At 46.5% G+C, this 23,788-nt stretch overlaps 1 long non-coding RNA gene across 1 annotated transcript; it reads left to right on the forward strand.

Annotated features, from left to right (window-relative positions):
- Positions 1-16,419: 16,419 nt before the first annotated feature.
- Positions 16,420-23,230, forward strand: LOC144234602 (uncharacterized). The gene is made up of 3 exons (XR_013336022.1): positions 16,420-16,526; positions 16,622-16,680; positions 22,754-23,230. It is a non-coding gene; the product is annotated as an uncharacterized LOC144234602 (long non-coding RNA).
- The last annotated feature ends 558 nt before the right edge of the window (positions 23,231-23,788 follow it).

The following is a 23,788-nucleotide window of genomic DNA, read 5'->3' on the forward strand; positions in this document are numbered from 1 at the left end:
CCTCCGCCCCCGCCACGCTGGGCCGTCCCCGGGTTGCGGGGCTCCCCGGGCGCAGCGCTCTCGGCCCTCCCGCGGGCATCTGCGGGGTAGGAGCGTCCGCTGAGGACCGGAGACCCATTTAATCAGCGCCCTGTGCAGAGACTCATCTGAGGCCTGCGGTGGCGGTTGAGAATGAGGACGCGGCCCCGGTGGCTATGGAAACCTAGGAAGGTGCCCTCGCCTAGGAGAGAAAAGTAGGACCCGGGGCCGCCCTGAAGCTGACAGGACCCGTCGCGGGGCACTCAACCCGGGGCTGTGCTCCCTGGCGCTGGGCGAGCGCACAGGCCTCGGGGCCCTCCTGGGGACCCCCCGACGACCCCCTTCGGTCCGTCCCGCGTTGCTCTGAGAACTCTTACCTTAATAGGCAAGAGCTGGCAGAAGGCGCGGGATGCGGCTGCCCTGCGCCCTGACGGCTCCCGACCCTGCCCCTCCTGGACAGAGGAGGGGAGTCGGTGACACCCCTCGGGTCCCGCTGGATTCGACTGATCGGAGGGCTAAGAAAGGAATCCAAATCCTGGGGGATTAATTGTGATGTGGAGACGGGAGGAAAAGGGGGCGGGTCTTGTTTTGCTCTGTTTTATTAAGTTCAACTGCTGGCAGGGAAATGAGGCTCCCGCTCCCATTGACTAAGTGTCTGCAGTACGTGCCAGACGGTATGGGGGCGACAAGGAAGTGTAAAATCCAGGGATCCTGTGCATCGGTTCAGCAAAACTTGAAGTGCCTGTTATAGGCAAGGCATAGTAGCAAGCCCCAGGGACTCAACAATGAGACAGCCAGGCCTGGTGGTATCTTCTCTGGTGGTAGAGAGCGATCTGTCAGCACATAGTTGTAGCAAGATGAGGAGGTTGGCCAGGTGCCGGCCAGCGCAGCCCGGCCTTGCCTCATTAGACTGGGGAAGACTGGGAAGAGTGGGTCTCCAAGAATGAGGTGGGCACAGAGGCAGAGCAGTCCGGGCAGATGGGACAGCATGTGCAAAAGCACAGGTCTGGAGGGACCAAAGACACCTCCCCACCGCCCAGCCCCCGCTCCCCAACTAGGAGAAACGTAGTGAGGCTAAGTAGAGGTACATCTGGGAGGTGCTGGGCATAGCTCTCAGCTGACAAAGGTCTGAAACTACCCTTGGATCTTAGTTTCCTCACTTGCAACCTGGAGATCACAGCACCTGCTTCATAGAGTTGTGAGGATTAACGGCTACAGTTTGTAAAGTGCCCAGAACAATGCCTGGCACAGAGTAAGTACTCACCAAAGCTTGGCTATCACCACCTCGCACTCTATCAATCAACCGGTTTCTACCATGTTGCCATCTTTGCCTCCATCTGTGTCTTTGGACAGTTGTTTGAATGGTGAATTGTATTTATGAAAATGAGTAAGAAGGCAGAAAAATGAAAGTGCTGATTCTGGTAAGAAGTTTCAAATAGTGCAACAGAGACAAAGATGTGAGTCGTTAGGTATGCAGACAGAGGCAAATAGCTTCAATTGAACACAGTTCTCAATCTGTCATCTCTGTTCTATTATGAAGAAAAAGAACTAAAAAGTAGGGTCTAGTACATAGTGGGCATTCAATAAATCTCTGAACTGAATGAACAATCCTGATATTATATTTTAAATATATTGTTGAATTTTAAGTCTCTAAGACAAAATGCTTTAGAGATGATATATTCAATACTCTTTGGGAACAGAACCCCTATGATAGCATGTAAATGTATTATTCTTTCATACTATGATTTTAGCACACACTAAGTAGTTAGAGACAGACGGCTGTCTACCTAACATAACAGGTTTAGATTTTGAATATTGACTTTCCCAGCTCCCTTGCACCCCATCTATAAAGCTGTGCCTTAGGGAAGCTAACCCTTGACAAGACTCGGGCACCTTAACTGGTAACACATTTGCAAGAGTACATTATTATATGAAACTGAGGGACTACATTACACGACATACTGAGGAAGTTAGCTTTCAAACTGGGTGTTATGCAAAGCCACAGACAAGATCTAGGCAGGAGATAAGATGGTTAGATGTCTGTTTTTAGAATGGTCAAGCAGGGGCCACATGGGAGATAGTTTCAAGTTAAGACTTGGGACTAAGCAGTTCAGGGAAGAAATGAGAACTTGAACCAAGACAGTGGCAGTGGACATAGGAAGGCAGCTCCGATCTGAGAGAGACTCAAAGACTGAGAAAAGATCAAGACAGTCAATCTGAGGAGCAGAGGGGAAAGAAAGGTAAGGATGACTCCTGGGCTCCTTCCTAGGGTAACTAATCAGATCCTGGGACCATTCATACAGATGGGGAGTATAGGAGGTAAATCAGGTTTGGGGGAGAATGTTATAGATACTGTAGATGGGCTTACCCATCACCCAATCCTACATTCAATTTTCAGGACGGGGAAGCTGGGTACTTGCCTCTTGGTTTCCTTTGCTGCTAGGGCCACATTTCTGATTAATGGGATTTATGTGGAAGTTGGCTGGAGGCTTTTGGAAAATCTGAAGTTGTGTTAATAAAAGTTCAATTGTCACTGGCATTGCTTCCTTCCGTTTTCCTATCTTGAACTCAGACATGATGCCTGGAACAGTAGAACACTTTGTGGCTATGAGGGAAGGCCAGGTGGATGGCAGTCAGGAGACAGTTGAGCGGCTGAACCAATGCCAGCACCCACCCACCTCCAGATCTCTTGTTACGTGAGAAAAATTGCCCTCGTTTTGTTTGTTATATTCTGATACTTGATATTTCTAACTGACACAGGAAGACAATAAACTCATATTTGGATCTGTTGAGTGTTAGATCTGATGGGGATTCCAGATGGAGCAGTCTGGGAGACAGATGGAAAGATGATTGGGATTCGGGAGAGAGGTTTCAGTTAGAGATTCATTAACAAATGGTGATAATAGAAACCAATGGTCTTCAAACTTTTGCCTGCACATCCCTCAGAGAATTATATTCCCATTTGTACAGTTTCCCCAATAAGTTACTGTGAATATTTTCAAACATACAGAAAAGTTGAAATACTTGAGCAGTGAACAACATATACACACCACCTAGATTCTACTGTAAACATTTTGCTTTAGTTACATTACTTATCTTGACCATTTTCAATCCATTTTATTTTTTTATACATTTGCAAATATATTACTTATTTATTTTTTACAAATAGTTTATTGTCAAGTTGGTTTCCATGTAACACCCAGTGCTCATCCCCACAAGTGCCCTCCTCCATGCCCATCACTCCCTCCCCCCTACACCCATCAGTCCTCAGTTTGTTCTCAGCATTCAAGAGTCTCTCATGGTTTGCCTCTCTCCCTCTCCCCCACCATTTCCCCCCTTCTTCTCCCCCGTGGTCCTCCGTTAAGTTCCTCTGAATCCTCCTATACGTGCAAACATATGATATGTGTCCTTCTCTGCCTGACTTATTTCGCTCAGCATAACACCCTCAAGGTCCATCCATGTTGCTACACATGGCCAAGTTTCATCCTTTCTCATTGCCATGTGGTATTCCATTGTATAGATAAACCACATCTTCTTGATCCATTCGTCAGTGGATGGACATTTAGGCTGTTTCCATGATTTGACGATTGTTGAGAGTGCTGCTATGAACATTGGGGTCCATGTGCCCCTATGCACCAGCACTCCTGTGTCCCTTGGGTAAATTCCTAGCAGTGCTTCCAAATATATTTTTGACGCCAATACATTTCACTTCTAAATTCTTTGGTATGCATAACACTACCCAGAGTTCATATATTTGTAGTTTTTCTTTTTTTCTTGAGGTAAAATTTCCCTCAATGAAATGTACACATTTTAAGTCTCCCATTTGATGTTTGACAAATGCTTTTGCGTTTACAACAAAGAGTCCCCTTGAACTTTTTACAGTCAGTCTATACCCCCATCCCTACTATAGGCAAGCACTGTTCTGATTTTTTCATGATAGATTAATCTTTTCTGTTCTGTAACATCATATAAATGGAATTATACAGTATTTATCCTCAGTGTATTTAAAAATTTTTTTTAAGACTTATTATTTTTTTTTGAGAGAGAAAGAGCAACAGAGCATGCATGGGGGAGGGGGGAAAGAGAGACATGCACAGAAATCCGAAATAGGCTCCAAGCTCTGAGCTGTCAGCACAGAGCCTGATGCGGGCCTCGAACTCACGAGCTGTGAAGTCATGACCTGAGCCGAAGTTGTACACTTAATCGACTGAGCCACCCAGATGCCCCTACCCTCACATATTTTTAAATTGACATATAAAATTCTTTTCTTTCATAAGTTTGAATATCTGCAAAAGATGTCATTTTGAATGTATTTTAAGTATTGACATAAAAAATGGTCACATCCCTCATTTTAATGCAGCCAGTGGAAACTTAGTGCCAGTGTCATTTCTTTTTATGTATCAGGTTTAGCACTGAAAATGACAATACGAAATATTTAATCAGGCCTAGTAGATGACAGTTACTCAATTTTTAAATTAATTCAGAAAACTGAATTCAAAATAAATTTTTATTGAGGTGCAATTGACATACATTAGATTAGTTTCAAGTATACAACATAATGATTCGGTATTTGTACATATTCATCACCCATTTAAAAAACTGTATAAACAAACTCATCTTCAACAGAGTAAAGGTTTTACAACTTTTTCTCCTTGAACTTGAACTTCCATTCCATCTTTTCCATGTGATGTAATCCTAAAGTAATTTTTATGCTTGAAAGCTTTTTCTTGAATGTCCTTTTATACTTGTCTGAACAAATACTACTATATGTTTATTAAAAGAAATTTTGCCTCTGGAGACCCTCAGGCTCTAAGTGTTAATTAATTTATTCTAGCTTGAGCTATCATTAATTATTCTTAGCACACAATTGATTCCTGATTAACATAACAATTATAGTTTAAATTTGCAATCATTAAACAGAAACGTAAAATATTACAGGAGCTTCATCTTTTAAGGCCACTGGTGGGCCTAGGATTTTTCTCCTACTAGTTCATATATCCATGGATGAATATTCCTTATTGCTAGAACTACACAGGGCTCAGCATAAATTCTCTTAATATTTTTCCTTGCTTTGATATTAATACTAAGAAACCTTGTTTAGATAAATAAGTGGATGAGAATGGAAGAAGTTGTTATAGCAACTGCCAATTAGTTCTTCAAACCCCGTCTGAGTTAGAAGCCCCAATTCACATACAGATCTATCATCAAAAACTATCATCAAATGATCAATAAGCTGACAATTCCATTTGGTCTTTCTTCAGTTTTATTTATTTTATTTTATTTTTTAAAATGTTTATTCATTTTTGGGAGAGAGAGAGTGAGCAGGGCAAGGACAGAGAGAGAGAGAGAGAGAGAGAGGGAATATGAAGCAGGCTCCACACCGTCAGTGCAGAGCCCAATGCAGGGCTGGAACTCACAAACCATGAGATCATGACCTGAGCCATCTGAGCCACCCAGGCGCCCCTCTTCAATTTTATTGAAAGCAGAATTGGAACCCTTCTAACTTACAAGAGCATTTATTACCCATATTATAATCATTCACTATATTACAATCATATAATGCCATAAAAAATGCCATAGATATTGAGACTACCTATATTGTAGGTAATCTCAATACCTATGGCATATTTTTAAATTGAAATATAGTTGACACACAATCTTATATTGCTTTCAGGTGTATGACATAGTGATGATGTGACAAGTCTATGCATGCATGCCGTGCTCACCACAAGCGTAGCTACCATCTGCCACCATACAGCACTATTACAATACCATTGACTGACTATATTCCCTCTGCTGTACCTTTCATGCCAGTGACTTATTCGTTCCATAACTGGAAGCCCGTACCTCCCACTCCCCTTCACCCATTTTGCCCATCTCCCAACCCCTTGCCCTCTGGCAGCCATCAGACTATTCTTTCCTCCAGCAACTTTCCAAGGTGCTGGCCCAGAGATATTTACATACGCTCTGAAGAAATGTGCCCTTATCAGATTTAGGATGAGCAAGAAGGAGCTTATGAAGGAAGATGCCTGTGATCAAGGATTCACATATTCTCAGGCGGATTGATTCTAGGAAGGAAAACACATGGCAGTGGAGGATCTGGAAATGGGTCCTCTTGAAACTATTCACGTTGGAATGCCCTCTGGAAAGATTTCTTATATTGCCAGGTTACGCCTACCCCAGAGGTGGACTGCTCTTAAGCCCTGAGAGTGGATGATATGGCCAGGGAGGAGGTGAAAAGGGTTGAGAATGGAAACTTTATTTTTTTTAATTTTTATTTTTTTAGAGAGAGAGAGCACAAGTCAGAGAGAAGGGCAGAGGAAGAGAATCCTGAGCCAGCTCCATGCTGAGTGGAGCTCAGATCCCACACCCCTGGGATCATGACCTAAGGTGAAATCAAGAGTCAAATGCTCAACTGACTGAGCCACCCAGGCACTCCGAGAATGAAAACTTTAAAACAACCACATTTTAAGAAGTGAGCAGAGGGGGGGGAGGGGCAAGATGGCGGAGAAGTAAGGAGCTCCGTACTTGCACTCGCGCCCATACATCACACAGAAAAGATCTGAAGCCATTGGAAACCTTACAAAACCTGAGAGATTGGGAGACAAAGGACGCAGAATCCACTGAGAGAGCCTTCTAACGTGAGTGCGAACCGGGGAAGATAANGGTGACTGGGCAGTGGGGGGGATCACCGTAGCTGCCCTTCAGGAAGAGCAAGAGTAGTAGAGGAAAAGTGGTGGGGGGTGGGGGACAGATTTTCTTTCCTCTTTCCGTTCTGTCTTCCTGGAAAGATTTGGACATTCTCGTAGTGCTTTGGGAAGGCGCCTGTGGAGAAAGAGAGGTCAAAAAAGACAAAAAGCAAGAGCAGAGTCTTGGAAGAAATAGAAAAGGCATGGAGACACAGAACCCTGATGGACATTTACATATGGAGACAGGAGAAAACAGGCGAGGGACGGCATCATCGAGAGAGCTCGCATTCTGTTTTGCCTTATCTCAATCCTTAAACTCTCTGTGATCTGATTTTGCTACCTGTGGAACCCTCTCCCTGTTTATTTTAGTGTTTTGGTCCTTGCATGCTGTGTGATTTCTTTCTCTTTTCTTACTGTAAGCTGCTCATTTCCCTTGGAAATTTGTGGAAATGCTTTGTGTCCTGAGTTGAGGGTTTGCTTCTCCGGAGAGGGTGTACTCTGATGTCTGCAAATCAGTCATCTCAAGGCACCACGGAGTATGAATGCAGACACCAAACCCATTTCAAGGCTGGCTTTACGAGTCCCAGGGGGAGATTCCCCCTGGGAATTCACTTCATTTTGGCCTTTGTAGATTCTTTTCCTTTGGTGCGAGCTAGGCAATATGCTTGTATATTTTATCCCATGTTTTAGTTTCAGTGGAGGAAGTCGTTTGGGGTATCGAGTCTGCCCTAGTGCTGGAAAAAGAAGTGTGATAGACCTGATATCTTAACTTTGGTTTTGGTAAGCAGGACGTGAGTGGTTTTTGACTTCTGGGTTTGTGATGTATTAATCCTGTTGCTAAGTGGTTGTTGCTGGAAAATAGTGTGGGCTCGGAGCTTCTGAACCAACCATTTCTTGGATGCCCAGAGGAAAGAGGAAGGCGAGGGCCTTGGTTTGCTGATTACAACTCATCTCCATGGTCACAGGTTGCTGGGCTCTCCGCTTTCAATGTTTTATCTGTGGCATTCAGGCAGTAGTAGCTTCGTTTCGTCATTTTTTAGCTCGTGGTGTTTGCCAGTGAGAGGAAGCCGTGATACCTGCTTCTGTAGACATGTATGGAGCAAGAGAAGGGACTGTGGCCCAGGAGGGACAGCAGACACAAAGGATAATTGATTGTTTCCCTAGGGCCCTATGGGAATAGCCTACTCATTTTTGTTCTCACTTTTCTGGGCGAGAAAGGAGAGAACAGAACCCATTCAGGTCTAAGTTCTAAGTCTGAATATTTATCGTATTTCATAGATGATCCCCATTTTCATCGTCTGAATTAGGAAAAAATTTTAAATTACAGAATAATAATCTGTATAATATTTTTTTTTTGAGAGGAAGAGAGGGAGAGAATCTTAAGCAGGTTCACGCCCAGCATGAAGCCCTGCACAGGGCTCGATCTCACGACCATGGGGTCATGACCTGAGCTGAAATCAAGAGTCAGACACTCACCAGACTGAGCCACCCAAGTGCCCCTCTAATCTGGCATAATTTTAATGTGACTTTTCTTATTGCTTCTAAGTTTTGACAGAGACCTCAAAGACTGAGAACAAAATCTTAAGGACCTTTACGTCCTAAGGCAGACAAAGGGATGTATATGTATGTATATTAGAAGGAATTGGCTCATGTGACTGGGGAAGTTGAGAAGTCCCAGGATCCGTAGTCTGCAGATGCAGAGTCAGTGATGTAGTTCCAGTAGGAAAGCTGGCAGGCTTAAGGTTAAAACAGAGATGGGGCTCCCAGGTGGCTCATTTGGTTGAGCTCAGGTTGAGCTCAGACTTTGGCTCAGGTCATGATCTCGCGGTTCGTGGGTTCGAGCCCCGCATCGGGCTCTGTGCTGACTGCCAGCTCAGAGCCTGGAGCCTGTTTCGGATTCTGTGTCCCCCTCTCTCTCTCTGACCCTCCCCTGTTCACGCTGTCTCTCCCTCTCTCTCTCCCAGAAATAAATAAAACATTAAAAATTTTTTTTAAAAAGATTGAAACAGAGATGATTTTTCAGGTGACATCTGAAGGCAGGGAAAGACTGGTATCTCAGCTCAAGGCAGTGAGGTGGGAAGAGATCTCTTACTCCAGCCTTTTGTTCTATTCATATCTTCAACTGCTTGGATGAGGCCTGCCCGCATTAGGGGGGAGGGTAATCTGCTTTACTCAGTCTACCAACTGAAACGTTAATTTCATACATAAACACCCACAAGACACACTCAATAATGTTTGGCCAAGTGTCTAGGTACCCTGTTCCTGGTCTGGATGACACATGAAATTAACCATCACACTGTCTATGCAGATTTGTAAAGGGATTCAATGGAACCTAGTTCTGGTAGCCATGGGCTGCCCTATCACCTAGGCTTTATAAAAGAAGGCTAAAAATACCCTGACAAATGGGAGAGAGAGGGTCAGTCTCACCCCGTTAGGGTGAGAGGATAAGGGTGGGGATGCTTCTTCTCCCCAACTCAAGCCAGATCATGAAAGACCCTGTCTCTTGATGTCTGCTAAGTCATTGGGACTTTATTTTGTGGGGAGCGGGAGAATGATATGAGCAGATTTGTGTTTTACCAAAAAGAGCACCGGACAGTGAGCAGAATTCACTGTGAGTCATTCATCCCGGGAGCGTTCGCTGAGCAAGAGCCTATGCAAAACAGCCAGCTACGACCTCTGGTCTAAGGAAGCCTGCAAATGTTCTGAAAGAAAAGGTGTTCACCCACACCTCATACTTCGAAGGGAGCCACGTAGAGTCCTCAGGGAGATGCCCTGGGTGCTCCACGCACAGGGAGAGCCCGGGGAGGCAAGCTCCCTGCAGGCTGTGGGAGTCCAGGAAACCTCAAGAGGGGGTGGCTGGGGCTTGAATGATTAGTGTGAGGTGAGAGGTGGGATTGGAGGAAGGGACAAACATCAGAGTGAGTGGTGTATGCGGTGGGGGGGATGGTGAATTGCCCACTTTGGCCCGAGTGCAGGCTGTATGAACAAGGGTGCTTAGGGGCAGCCAGGGACAGTGCAGTGTCGCTAGGGGATGTGTGACACGGTTTTTGGTGGTTTATGATGGACATTTTAGAGTTTATCACATAGGCATTTATATTAATGCACCTTGGACACATTTAAACAGTAATGATAATATTCCTTACAATGAGGCACAGTAAAGAAAATGAGGCAACTTAATATTCAGGAAGCAGTAATTTGGGGGCACCTGGGTGGCTGAGTCGGTTAAGCAGCGGACTCTTGATTTCAGCTCAGGTCATGATCTCATGGTTCGTGAGATTGAGCCCCGTGTCAGCGCGAAGCCTGCTTGGGATTTTTCTCTGTCCCTCTCTCTGCCCTTCTCCCTTCTGAAAATAAATAACTAAATAACTAAATAAATAAATAAATAAATAACATGTAAAAAGAAGGACATAATAACTTGGATGGTGCACAGACATGACAAAAAGCATCAAAGAACAATTCAGGGAGACTGGGCTCAGTTTAGAATGATTTAGGAAGGTAGACACACTAGTATGGAAGGTGGGGCTTTGGTAGAAAGATCTGAGAGCCGGTGTGAAGTGGAGTAAGGTGGAAAAAGTGATCTAGGCGGCAGGGACCAGTAAGGAAACTATTGTAACGCATTAGTAGTAAGAGTTTCCTCTTTAAGGAACATGCGGCTGCTTTTCCTTCACACGTTCCTATATTTGCTCAAGGTCTTATTGTAAATTCATCAGCTTGCTTCACATGGCAGCAACATGTGCGGTTGGAAAGTGGCTGCAATTTCCCCCACTGCCTCTCTGCAAATAGACATCTCTTGGTTCTGGCAGTGGTGTTTTGAAGCTTTGACACATTACATGTCACAGTTTCTTCACTGAGCTCCTTTCCTTAGAATCAATGCCCCTCTTTTTTTGCACCAAAAAGTTTTCCTCTCAATGCAATGAAAGAAGGGCTCCGTGAAAAAGCTAGGGATGGGGGAGGGAGAATGAGACCTTCCCAAAAGGTCAGGCTGGTGCCTTGAAATTGCACAGAGAATCTTGAGTTCCTTTCCAGTGAAACAAAATTGCAAACATTGTGGGAGGCAAGCAAAGGCTTTCTGTCTCCCCCTCTTCCTCCATCAATGTCCAGCGCTGAGCCCTTTTTATCTTTAGTTCTTTGGCAATGTCTACATTCTTCGAAGCACAGGATTTCTTAAGCTACTGCAATGCACATTGAAATATGCTTCCTGTAAGAAATGAAGCACTGAATTAGCATCTGGTGAAGGTAGTTGCCTGTCCAGGAAGGAAACGACAGTGCTTTTCTAACGGCTAGATCTTCAGGATCAGGATGAGTGGCTCTGGGAGGGCTCTGGTGGCTTCCTGCCTGTAGTCTGTCAGCTTACTTTCCTGGCTTTCTGTTCTGACATCTGAAATCTCATCGATGAGTTAACCCTTATCCCTTCCTTCATCCTCCCGAAGCCGGGGGACGCTTCAGTCAGCCTTCTTCCTTAGATAAATGTGTTTATACATAACTGTTGGTGGAATGAATATATTCCTTTTTGGTCCCCCCCCCCTCACCCCCCAGCTGCCACTTCTCACTAGCGTGGTGGTGGCTTATTTATTTAGTGGTTGGTTACCTTATCTCTCTGAAGGCTACGGATGAGTCAGAGAATGAGGCCTGGGGAGGGCTCTGTGGTGTGCAACCTGATACAAGGTGCCATCTGGCACCTCCTTTCTCTGCCTCCCATCTCCCAAACCTCCTCTACGGCCCACCCCCGGACACCCTTGACTGTTTCCTAGGCAAACCCACAGGGAAATGCATTTTGTCCTTAGTCATCCCCCAGGCCTTTTTTCAGGATCTGTAGTAGACGCCTGATTTTTTTTTTTTTTTTTTTGGTCCAGACTCCCCTTCTCAATTCTTTGGGAATGTCGCCCCAATGTCCCTGTGATTTTTCTCTGGAGGAACACTCCTCCCCTTGGAAGCTGTCTTGTGGAGAGTCTGTCGGTGTAGATGTGTCATCTGGTGGTCAAGAAGTGAGCTCGGGCCCCAAGCTGAGTGTGTCAGTCTGCCTCTAGGGAATCGGAATGTGAGCGGCACAGCACAAGAGCTGGCAAGTGCTCGGCAGCTACTCTGGGGCAGCCTGTAATCCCTGCTTCTGGGATCTGTGGCGCTTTCTTTGTTCCCGTCCTTTTCAAGGCCCTGTGGTTCAGCCTTTCCTTTGATGCCGTGGCATCTGCTTCCAATAAATGAGCTTTTCCTGAAGCGAGTCAGACTCCGTTGCTGTTGTTTATGATCAAAGAACCCCGAAAAGGCCACCCTCTGCTCTCTCTTGCTCCCCCCCACTACTGCTTACAGCTCTGGGGGCTTCCCACTTCTATGAGAGCAGGACCCAGCTCCCAGAGCGGCCTGCAGGCCCCGCCCACACCGCTCTGGGGCGTCTCTGCCTGCCTTCTTGGGGAGCACTCTCTCGTGCCCCTCACCTTCTCGCCCTCCTTGAGTGCTCCATGCACTCCTGCGTGGGGCTCGCCCCAGCTGCCTTCTGCCTGCGGGGCTCTTGGAGGTGGCCTTCTGGTAGCCTTCCCAACCCTTGCCCCGTGGGATGAGAGAGTCTCATCCTAACATGCATTTGGGACTTCTGTATCTGTGTGCGGCTTATCTGATCATTGTTTGTCTCCTCCGCTAGACCAATAAGCTCCATGTGGACAGGAACTATATTTTTGTCCCTGACTGTATTCTCGTGTCTAATAGGGCACCTGCTAAGTGATAAGAGTCCGAAACACTTTTGTGGGATGAATACACAGAAAACATGCAATCTGACCCTGCCAGCCCACCTGAGGTATGAACTCACTTCCAGTCGCCCTCTCCTCGGGACTTCTTGGCTTCATCCATTCTCTTGAGGGCGCTGGTCTGCACTAGGCAGTGCTGGCTGGAGTGGTGGCAGCAAACACATGAACACAGTCTTTGCTAGAAGCTTTCTCGCAGCTCTCCTTTCTTTGATCTTCAGTCATGCCCCTGCCTGATGTTCACCTTATACGCCCTGATTATATTCTCTGACAGAGGCCCATTTGACGGTAGGGTTATTATATATTCCTTGAAGGCATTGATTATGAGTGTGAAGACTAATTCTTACTGTGGTTCTGCGCTTGAGTAGCTACTTCAATTCGTCTCACCCAAGCTAGTGTCCTCATCTTTAAGATGGGGATAATAATGTCTGCACTACTATATATACTGCCTGGAGGTGGTGACAATGTGAAGAGATAAAGTCAGAGCACTTGAAAAATTGCCAAATGGATATAAAATGTGAGACATGTTTATCATTGCCTTATATCTTTCGGACATACGTTATAATATTTAGTCTTTTCTAGGCACACTCCAAATATTCTATTGCCTTAACCTGCCTGTCCTTACTCCACCTAGTAAGTGAAATGAGATATACTACTATTTCCCACTGAATACTCACTGGGAGAGGCACATGGAGAGCTAAGGTCTTCATCGAATGTGTTCAAGACCATGAGGTGGACATTAGTGTCCCTCATTTGACTGAGGAGAAAACTGAAGCTAGGAGAGGTTAAGCCACTTCTTCAAGGTCACACAGCTTATAAACTGGGGAGCTGGGATTCAGATCTGAGCCCGCTGACTCCGAAGCCGGTGCTCTTCACCAGGACCTCCGGGGCCCCTCCCCTGCGAATCTCTCAGAGGGCTGATCCTGGGTCGTACTCTGCTAAGTGCCCACTATGACATACTCTTTGTTCATTTCACACTGTCATTATCATTTCACAATGGAGGAAGCGGAAGCTGAGAGAGAGAACTTGGACACTGAATCCTGGGTAGGAGAGAGTTGCAACAGGCTCCCACAACTACTGCAGTAACTAGAACACTGGATACGTTGCACAATGCTGAAAGACAGTGGAGAGCCTGGGAAGCAGTGAGTGGGAAATGAACATTAGAGAAAAGCCTCAGAGGTCAGCTGATCTGCCCCGCTTTCTTCCCTGGGGGCATTTGCACAGGCATTTACTTGACCTGAGTGGACTGAGACTCCACAGAAGGAAAGGGAAAGCCCAGAGGCTGTAGCCCTGTCGATAGGCTGGCAGGGCAGCGAAACCAGAGGGGCCCCAAAGGGAAGGCTGGTTTTCTCTAAGGAGCATTTGCTGAGTGGTGGGGAAGCTGGTAAGAAGTCTCAATAACCCTGGAATCTAGCACTCTCTAAATCTGGGTCTGCAGCACAGGCCAGTTTTGTTTCAAGTTTCTTTCCTGGGGTCCAGAGGGGATCAGGGATTCATTTCCCCTTCTTCCCTTTGGGATCTGTATTCCTAGGCACCAACTGGGTCTACATTTTCCATGGCAAGTAGCTTTTCGCAGACATTGTCGCCCCCTGCTGTCAGAGATCTGTGTTGCAAGGGTTTGGAGCCTGCCCTTAGCGTCTTCTGTTCCGGACACTGTTCTCTCAAAAATTGTGGGTTTCACCCTGATGATCAATTCCCAAGTCAGAGGTTTTTGTCTCACTGGTCTTCTCTACCCCTGAGTGTTAACTGTCTAGACTGGTCGACGGCCGTGGCTGGCAGGTCCTCATCTGTGAAATAGTGTCAACGGTGCCCGTTTCGCAGGTTGTATGTTCTTTGAGGCAGGAAATTAAGTTCTTAATGCTACCTAGTATACAGTAGTGACTGGTAAGTAGTAATAACAGTAGCATCCACTGTGATCCTCATCAGAGCTCCTCAAAAGAGGCAGCCCCAGGTGGGGCTTTCAGTGGTGGCGAGAGCTGCCTGGACTCTGGCTGTTTTGGGGGGGGCATTCAGATGTTCTCAGCCCTCCTCACTGGAGTGCCCCAGGAGCCAGGAGCCTGGCGCCCAAAACCAAGGAAGAGGAGAGGAGGGGAAGGCTGGGCTGGAGAGTGCCAGGCAGCTCCCTGGATGTTAGCATTCAGTCTTTAACTGGTTAGCATTGGCGATTCTCAGGCCTCAGGGCCCCGGGAGCTGAGGTCGCACCTGCCTTTCTGAAGGCTGTACCTTGGTCCTCTCTTATGAGACGGGTCCCCTGTCCCCCTTAGATGGAGGCACGCCGAGTTGACTGATCTGATGGAGAACAGTGGTCAGGTATTTCGAACTAGTTCTTGACTTGGTGAACTGCTTTGCTGTCTCACTGTGTGGGCCCCGTGCAGTGGGTGTGGGGGCTTCCTGGGGCCGGGATCCCGGGGTCTCATCGCCCAGCATCTCAGGGAGCTCAGACCTTCGGGGTCTGTGGCTTCAGCTCTGGATGGTGCCCATTTCCTGTTTGCCCCACTGTCAGGTTCCCGTGATGCCAGCACCCCTCGCTGTGGCCCTCATGGAGGCTTCTTTCCTGGCGACACAGAAGCCTTCCCATCATTCTGCAGTTTGAAAGCACACACTGTCCTTTGGGCGCTCGGCTGCGTTCCCCCAGATCTTGGCACACTTTCCCCCAGGGCGCCCCCAAACTCTCTCTCCCGGTGTGCTTGCCTCAGCTCTGGCTTGATGCGGGATGCGAAGCCCCAGGGCTTCTTTCTCTGAGCCCCCAGCTCCCTACTGCACAGGGGGCAGCCGGCAGCCACCTGTGGTGATGGGTCCGAGTCTGAGGCAGCCCCAGGGAGCCCACAGGCCCAGCAGCACCCTGCTGACTCCGAGCCACCCCTCCTTTTCTGTCCCCACCGCATCATAACCCCGTGACGTGTTCATTTCTACCCGCTGGCATGTCACCACATACTAGACTCAGGTCTGGGCCTTGTGATTTTGTGCTGGTCTAGATAAAACACACGACGTCCGCTTACATTTAAATTTTGAATAGGCGAGGAATCGTGTTTTTAGTTTAAGCATGGCCTATATATTGCATGGACATACGTGTCCTAAAAAAAGATCCCCTGTTCATCTGAAATTGAAGTTTGACTGGATGCCTTGTGTTTTTATTTGCTGAATCTGGGAACTCCGTTCTCCTCTGCCCCATCAGGGGCCTCGAGGGGCTTGGGAACTTTCTGGGGGAGGCTCCTTTCCTGAGAGCAGGGGCTTCGTCTCAACCTTTAGGTTGGGAGATTAGGAGACCTGTCGGCCGTGATGTCTTCCTTAGACTGGGAGACCTTTGGGGAAAGGACTTGTGCCCCTGTCTCCCACTCCCAGTGTTCAGATGCTCCGGGCTCGCCCGGCTGTGGGTGCAGGGTCTCCAGCTAGGGTCTGAGGGCCTGCCTCGCTGTGAACACTTTGGGTGTGGGGCTCCCTTTCCTGCAGAGTTAGCCATCAGAGCTCAGCCCAGGCGCGTTCTGCCTGCTTGAGGGAGCGCATTTCCCGAAGCCGTCGCGGGCTGGGGAGCAGCAGGGAAGGGCGGAGGGGCAGTCCGCTGTCACAGGTCTGGTGATGGCGGCTGGCCTGGGAGACTTAGCTCTGAGCGGAGTGAGCGTCCTCTGGGTGCCTCGTGTCGTTTTTGCAGGACACAGAGCTCCGCTTTATACTGTCCTGTGGCAGGTGGCGAAGGGAAAATATCAGGCCCGGTGCTTGTTCTTTGTCTGATGACCTTTCAATTTCTTCGCGTGTGCTTCATTTCAAAATCTCTTTATATAGATGAAGGAAAGAGCTTGACCAGGATCTGGCTCTGGTGACTGTCCGTCCGGAGCTCAGCACGAGGCTCTCTCTCTGGGGTGCTGGGGTGGGGGTGGGGGGTGAGGCTGAGGAGGGTGACCTGAGACAGGAGGTTTACCCAAGGTCCAGGCTCTGGCAGCACTGACTGGTTATTGCTTCTCTTCTCAGCAGAGATGACAGAAAGTGTCAAAGCCAAATATTCACTGGAGGCAAAGTCTGAACACTTCAAAAAAGATTTTGTGACTCATCGGTCGTGGGCAGCTCAGGACTCTGAGAATCCCTGCAGGTGATGCACCGATCGCTCGGCTAATCTTAGGAAGATGGACAGGGGCATTTTCTGGTGTTTGCGTTTTGAAATTTCTCCTTTTCTCCTCCCTACAGGAAAAATAACTTTTATCCTTAGGCGTGAAGTTGAGGAAGCCTCTGGAAACCTGTGACTGGTGAGCGACAACCTCAAGGTCTGAACACCACTGACAGATGATAGCCTTTGGGCTCAGACAACCCCATTCCCTCTTTCCTGTCTGCCTGTGGTGTCCACTCTGTCCACGGACTGTGCCAGTGTGCAGATCACCCCAATGCTCGCTCCCTTACAGGCCACCCCTACTGTCTGCTGCCTCACTGGGGCCCATCTGAAAGGGTACCTCTTTCTTTAGAAGCACAGCCTCTCTCGCCTTAGCCTGAGCTTTCCTTAGGGTGTTACCTCCACCCTCCTTTATTATCATCTTTTTCCCCCCACATTTCAAATCCCTAAGTGCCCTTTAGAATTGTGTGTTGGGACTTGCCAAGTTCCTCTGGCGGGGGGAGGGCTACTGTGCTGGCTGGTATTTCTAAACTGTAGCCCCTTCCCTTGGGCTCTTTCCCGCTTCCCCCCACCTCTTGCCCACCTGGCAGCTCTTAGAGAGTGATTAATGGTGTTTTCTCTCGCTCCAGTTGCTAGAGGGGAGAAGGTAATGGTACTGAATGAGAGAGAGGGGGGCCCGGATTTGGGGGGAGTTGGGCTTGTCTCTTTGGAGGGGCCCGAGGTCCTTTGTAAGACGTTGAATTTCATGCATGGGACTCTTCTGTGGTCAATAAAGTAAGCTTTTAATTAAAAACAAAGTTTTAGAAAGGACTGCTCCGCCACCCCCACCCCCCAGCACTGATGCTCTGGTGTGAGAAGAATTTATTTTTAAACAAGACATAAAAAGAATTTCCCACACCATTGATTAGATTAAAATAAAGGCTTTCTGCTTATCAGACATCTTAATGAGAAGTTGCATAGTCGGGGGAGATCCTCAGGGTGCATACACTTGCAAGAGAGTAGTATCAAGATTACATGTACCGCCTACATTTTTGTAACGAGAACAAACAACTCAAGAGAAAAATAGACAAGTCAGATTAATAAGGGTCTCACAGAAGAGGAAAGGTATGTGGCTAAAGCACACAAGAAGAGGTAGTCAACGTCTTTAGTTATCAAGGGAAAATAAGTGAAGACAACAGTGAGTTAACATTTATCCGCTTAATTGGCAAAAATTACGAAGTAGTTTAGGGAATTGGAAAAGGTCCAGATACTCAGTGGTTTATTCAATAAAAATTCATTCAACCCTACCTTGCACTGGGTCCTTTTATAGGTGTTTAGGCTACAGCAGTGAACACAAAGATAAAAATGCCAGTACTTGTGGTGGCTTACATTCTTCTGGGGGGAGAGGGATAATAAACGATAAAGGTAATAATCAGCTAGTTATCTAGTATCCTAGCAAGGGAGATGCAGAGGAGGGTAAGGGCAATTGAGCAGGATGGTGGGGATGGTGGGGTAATTTTCAATTTAAAGGGAGTAGGTCAGGGTGCATCTCAATGAGAAAGACGTGAAGGGACTTGAATAGACTATAGATCCAGCTGCTCTCACAGATACCTAAATAACACTGCACGTAACAGTAGCAGATCACCTTCTTCTCAGGGGCACACAGTATATGCTCCAGGATAGATTATAAAACAAAAGTCAATAAATTTCTATTTTAGTTTAGTTTAGTTTTAATTCCAGTATAGTTAACATACAGTATTATATTAATTTCAGGTGTACAATATTCAATACTCCCATACAACAACCAATGCTCATCGCAACAAGTGTGTTCCTTAATCCCTATCACCAATTTAGCCCATCCCCCACCCCACCCCCATAGTAACTGTCAGTTTGTTTTCAATAGTTAGAAATGTTTCTTGGTTTGATTCTCTCTCTCTTTTCCTTTGCTTTTTTTTGGCTTGTTTATTTCTTAAATTCCACATATGAGTAAAATCATATGGTGTTTGTCTTTCTTAGCTTAGCTAACTCTATAGATCCATCCATGTCATTGCAAATGGCAAGATTTCATTCCTTTTATGGCTGAATAATATTCCATTGTCTGTATATACCACCTCTTCTTTATCTATTCATCAGTCAGTGGATACTTGGGCTGCTTCCATAACTTGGCTATTGTAAGCAATCAAACTTTAATAAATGTAATACAATTGAAATAATATAAAATCTGTTGCTGACCACAGTGGAATTAAATCAGAAGTCAATAACAGAAGCCAACTTGGGAAATTTATAAATATATGGAAATGGAGCAACATACTATTAAATAACCAGTGGGTCAAAGAAGAAATCACAAAACAGTTTTGAGATGAATGAAAATGAAGACACAACACACCCAAACTCATGGATGACAGGGAAGGCAGTGCTGTGAGGGACTTTTCTAGCTGTAAGCATGTTAAAAAGGTGAATATCTCAAGTCAAAACTACCTTCCACCTAAAGAAACCAGGAAAAGGCAATCAATTTAAAACATTTCAAAATAGATGAGGCTAAGCATATGGTGATTATCACTGTCACCAATACTACATTTCTTCTCCTATTACAGCCTTTATAGCATTTTTTTTCCCCATCCAACTTGAGTGTCAGTCTCCTGAGGGTAGGAGCAGCGGCTGCTTATACTCAATGTTTTATCTCCAGTGCCTAGTACAGTGTCTGTTACATGGAAGGGCCTGGAAGTTTGGTGGGATAAAAATAAGTATCCTTATCGCTGCACTTGTGGGGTATGGAGCAAGGTATAGATTGTCCAATCACTACACTGGGCATCTGAAGCCAGTGTAACACTTTGTGTCAACGATACTTCAAAAAAATATATCCTTAGAGGCTCTTTTGTCTGTCTATGGTGGGTCTCTCAAACTCAGCACTATTGATGTTTTGGGCCAAAGAATCCTTTGTTATTGTGGCTGGTCCCGGGCATCGAAGGGGCTGCAATGATCTCTTCGGCTGCGACCCAGTCAATGTGAGTGGCATCCCCCAGTTGTGACAACCAAAAATGTTTCTAAACATTGTCACGTGTGCCCTGGAGGACAAAAAAGCCCTTGGTGGAGAGATACTGGTCTGTTGGCACCATTGTGCACCTTCCTGAAGTTTTGATGAAGGACCTTACTGCCTCCTCCTGGATTTGATGCATTTCTTTCTTCTTTTTAAAATGTTTATTCATTTATTTTGAGAGAGAGAGAGAAAAAGTGTGAATGTTTGTAGGGGAGGGACAGAGAGAGAGAGGGAGAGAGTCTCAAGCAGGCTCAGAGCTCTCAGCACAGAGCCTAATGTGGGGCTCAAACCCATGAACCCTGAGATCGTGACTTGAGCCCAAATGAAGTCAGATGCTTAACTAGCTGAACTACCCAGGTGCCCCTGATGCATTTCTTATATGAGAATTTTTGGCTGTGGAGAGGTTGGGAGTGAGGAACTTTGGTTTTCAAATGCTCCATCCTTTACTTCATTTCTCTCCATTCCCATTTAATCCCAGGGAATGAGAAGCAGCCAGATGGCACTGCCAATATTCTGCCTGGAAATTGCAGAGCATCAAGCTAGTTAGGGGGGTGTCCTAGTTTCCATGCTACTGCAGGTGAGCGTATTACCAAAATTTGTGCCACGAGAGAAACAGTGCCTTTCTTCCAGCTCCTGTAGCGTTTTCCTTTAAGCCCTCGCTGTCAGACTCCTAGAGGCCATCAGGCTTCGCAGCAGACAGTATCTTCGCAGCAGACAGTATCTTCTTCCAACTCCCCCCCCCAGTTAAAAAGTCACTGCCAAGTACTTTTAGCTTTGTTAAGGCAGCACCCCACTTCTAGGTACCCAGCTCCATTCTGGTTAACCACTGCTGCGACAAAAAATTGCTCTTGAACTTAGTGCTTTAAAATCACAATCACTTTCTGTCTCTTGTGGATTCAGGAAGGGTGCGGCTTGGCAGTTCTGGCTCAGGGTCTCTGGTGGGGGTGCCATCGGGCGGCTGGCACTGAGGCGGTGGGGATGTGAAGCGGCGAGTGTCTCCTTTTCTCTGTGTGGTTTTAAGAGCCCTCTGGCATGGACTTGTTTGGACTTCCTCACAGCATGGTGGCCTCAGGGCTGTGGGACTGCTTATATGGGACCGCCCTCCCCCCAGAGTGAGCCCTGAGCAGAGGAAGAGGAAGCCCACAGCACTGTATGAAGTTGAGCAACATAGCTTTTTGTCATACTCTACTGACTGAGGCAGTCCCGGAGATCTGCCCGGGTTCAAGGAGAAGACATGCCCCCCCCCCCCCCACTTTGATGGGAGAAGTATCAAACTCACTCTGTAACAACAGCTTGTGAGTGGGAAATATCGTTGAGGTCACCTTTGGAAAATACAATCTGCCGCAGCAAACATATATTCAAGTGTATTGCCCAAGAAGGTTATGTCAGCCCTTCAGGAAAGAAGAGGCAGGCAGGCAGGCTAGGAGGGAATGTGTGCGTCTTTTGCTTAATGTTCTAGTTGTTGGATGGGTGGTAAGCAGGGGCATCTGGTGTAGCCATACCAGCCGGACTTTGAACAACTCCAAGTCACAGTGTGAGTAGTATTTCCAGAGCTGTGCAATATGGCAACCCTGGGTGGGCTCACAGATCAAGTGTTTATTATCTGTTAACGTGATGTATGATAATAAAAATGACAAATAGTATAAAATGAATACACAAAAAGAAAAATTCAAAAAATAAGAAAGGGGGAAAGAAGAGTGTAAGTTTTAGCCAGGCAGCATTGTGGAAGCAGCCAAGAGCCACTTCCTGGGAGCAGTCCTGAGATACAGGGGCTCTCTCTAGAGAGAGGAACACCTCACTGTGGCAGACTCGTGGGAGTGCTGCTTGACCCAGAGCCATTCTTCCTTCTCTGGGGACAAGCAGAGGTGGGTTCTGGGTAGCCCTGTGTCATGCCCCGGCTCTGGCTGGCTGATCGAGACGTCAACACCTGACCCCATCTGTGCTTGTCAGAGAATAATACCTGGGCCCTCGCCACAGGGATGGTCACCTGACTAAGCCAGGCCTGGTAGTTATTCCTCAGACTGTTCCCAAGCTGGAATAGGAAATAGGAGCCGAAGGTTTGGAAGCTTTTGGGCCCTCAGCCGCAAGGCAACCCAGGAGGGATGCGGTCAGCCAGTAAGAGACTGAAGCGGCAGACATAAAAAGAAGAGCAGGCAATGGATGGCCACCTGGTGGCCTCTGAGTCCAGCTACATGCCGACCCCACCTCGGGTGTGGGGTGCATCCTTCCTTTGGTCACGTGACCCTGGCATCCTCCCAATAGCTTGCCCTTTTGGCCCTGCCTAGTTTCTGTCGCTCATCCTCACGAGGTCAAGGGGAGCACATCTGCCTCATGACTAAGGAGCGTCACAGAGCCACGTTTCAACATGCAAATCAAAAATGAGCACCAAAGTGTGAATGCATTTCTAAATAAAAAAGTAAACCTTTGAGGTCCATCGGAGAGGCCTGAAGGCATGCATTCATTTATTCATTGTATTCATTCTTTCAGCCAACAGCTATTTTTTTGGTTTACAAATAGTTTATTGTCAAATTAGTTTCCACATAACACTCAGTGCTCATCCCCACAAGTGTCCTCCTCCATGCCCATCCCCCCTCCCCCCCNAGCCAACAGCTATTGAGTGCCTGCTGTGTGCCAGGCTTTTATACGCTCTGGTTATTCATAGATGGATAAACCCGCCATGACACTGACCATCATGAAGCTCGTAGTCTGAGGAGGGGCAAGCGTTAAATGCAATCAGCCCCCATATAATCATGTAACTATAAATCCTGATCAATGCACTGAAGGAAAAGGGTAAGGTGTTATGAGAGAATAATAGGAGGGGCGGATTTGGGGGCAGGTGAGCAGAAAGGCATCCCTGGGGAAGAGCCACATAAACCAAGACCAAAAGGGGAAAGGAGGCAGCCAGGTGAAGAATGGCTCAGTCGGTTGAGCGTCTGACTTCGGCTCAGGTCACGATCTCACATTTCATGGGTTTGAGCCCTGTGTTGGGCTCTGTGCTGACAACTTGGAGCCTGGGCCCTGCTTCTGATTCTGTGTGTCTCTCTCTCTCTGCCCCCTCCCACTCATGCTCTGTCTCTCTCTTTCTCTCAAAAATAAATAAACATTAAAAATCATTTTTAAAAAATTGGTCCTCACAACAATCCTGTGAGGTATTATGAGTTTTTGTTTTTGTTTTTTGTTTTTTTTTCCTTTTCAGAACTGGACAGCCAGGCATAGAGAAGTTAAGTAAGCTGCCCGAGTTCACACAGCCAGTGAATGGGAGAGCTGCGATTCTTACCCTGGAGGAGGCTCCTGAGGTCGGAACTGGAAGGTGAGGGCAGGAACCACAGGAGGCTTGGGCTGGGGTTCAAAGGAGAGTCCGGGTCCTGCCCCATCTAGCAGGCTATGGAAAAGGAGTTTAAGTTTATTCTGTGTGTCATGACAAACTATTGAAAAGATTTTAAGGGAGAGTTCATGATGTATTGTACAAGTAGAAAAGCTGGTAATGTGAATGCAGTAAAGTCATAGGATACAAAATCAATATACAGAAATCTGTTCCACTTCTGTACACCGATAATGAAACAGCAGAAAGAGAAATTAAGGAATTGACCCCATTTACAGTTGCACTAAAAATAACAAAATACCTAGTAATAAACCTGACCAAAGAGGTAAAAGACTTGTTCTCTGAAAACTATAAAACATGGATGAAAGAAACTGAAGATGATACAAAGAAATGGAAAGACATTCCATGCTCATTGATTGGAAGAACAAATATTGTTAAAATGTCTATACTACCCAAAGCAATCTACATATTTAATGCAATCCCTAGCAAAATACCAACATTATTTTTCACAGAGCTAGAACGAACGATCCTAAAATTTTGATGGAACCACAAAAGACCCCAAATAGCGAAAGCAACCTTGAAAAAGAAAAGCAAAGCTGGGAGCATCACAATTCTGGACTTCAAGTTACATTACAAAATAGCAGTGATCAGAGTAGAATGGTACTGGCACAAAAATAGACACACAGCTCAAAAGAACAGAATAGAAAACCCAGAAATGGACCCACAATCATAGGGTCGACTAATCTTCGACAAAGCAGGAAGGAACATCCGGTGGAAAAAAGACAGTGTCTTTAATGAATGGTGTTGGGAAAACTGGACAGCAACATGCAAAAGAATGAAAATTGGACCACTTTCTTACACCACACACAAAAGTAAATTCAAAATAGACCAAAGACCTAAATGTCAGAC

Source organism: Crocuta crocuta, unplaced genomic scaffold, assembly GCF_008692635.1.
Source record: "Crocuta crocuta isolate KB4526 unplaced genomic scaffold, BGI_CrCroc_1.0 scaffold180, whole genome shotgun sequence".
Classification (NCBI taxonomy): Eukaryota; Metazoa; Chordata; class Mammalia; order Carnivora; family Hyaenidae; genus Crocuta; species Crocuta crocuta.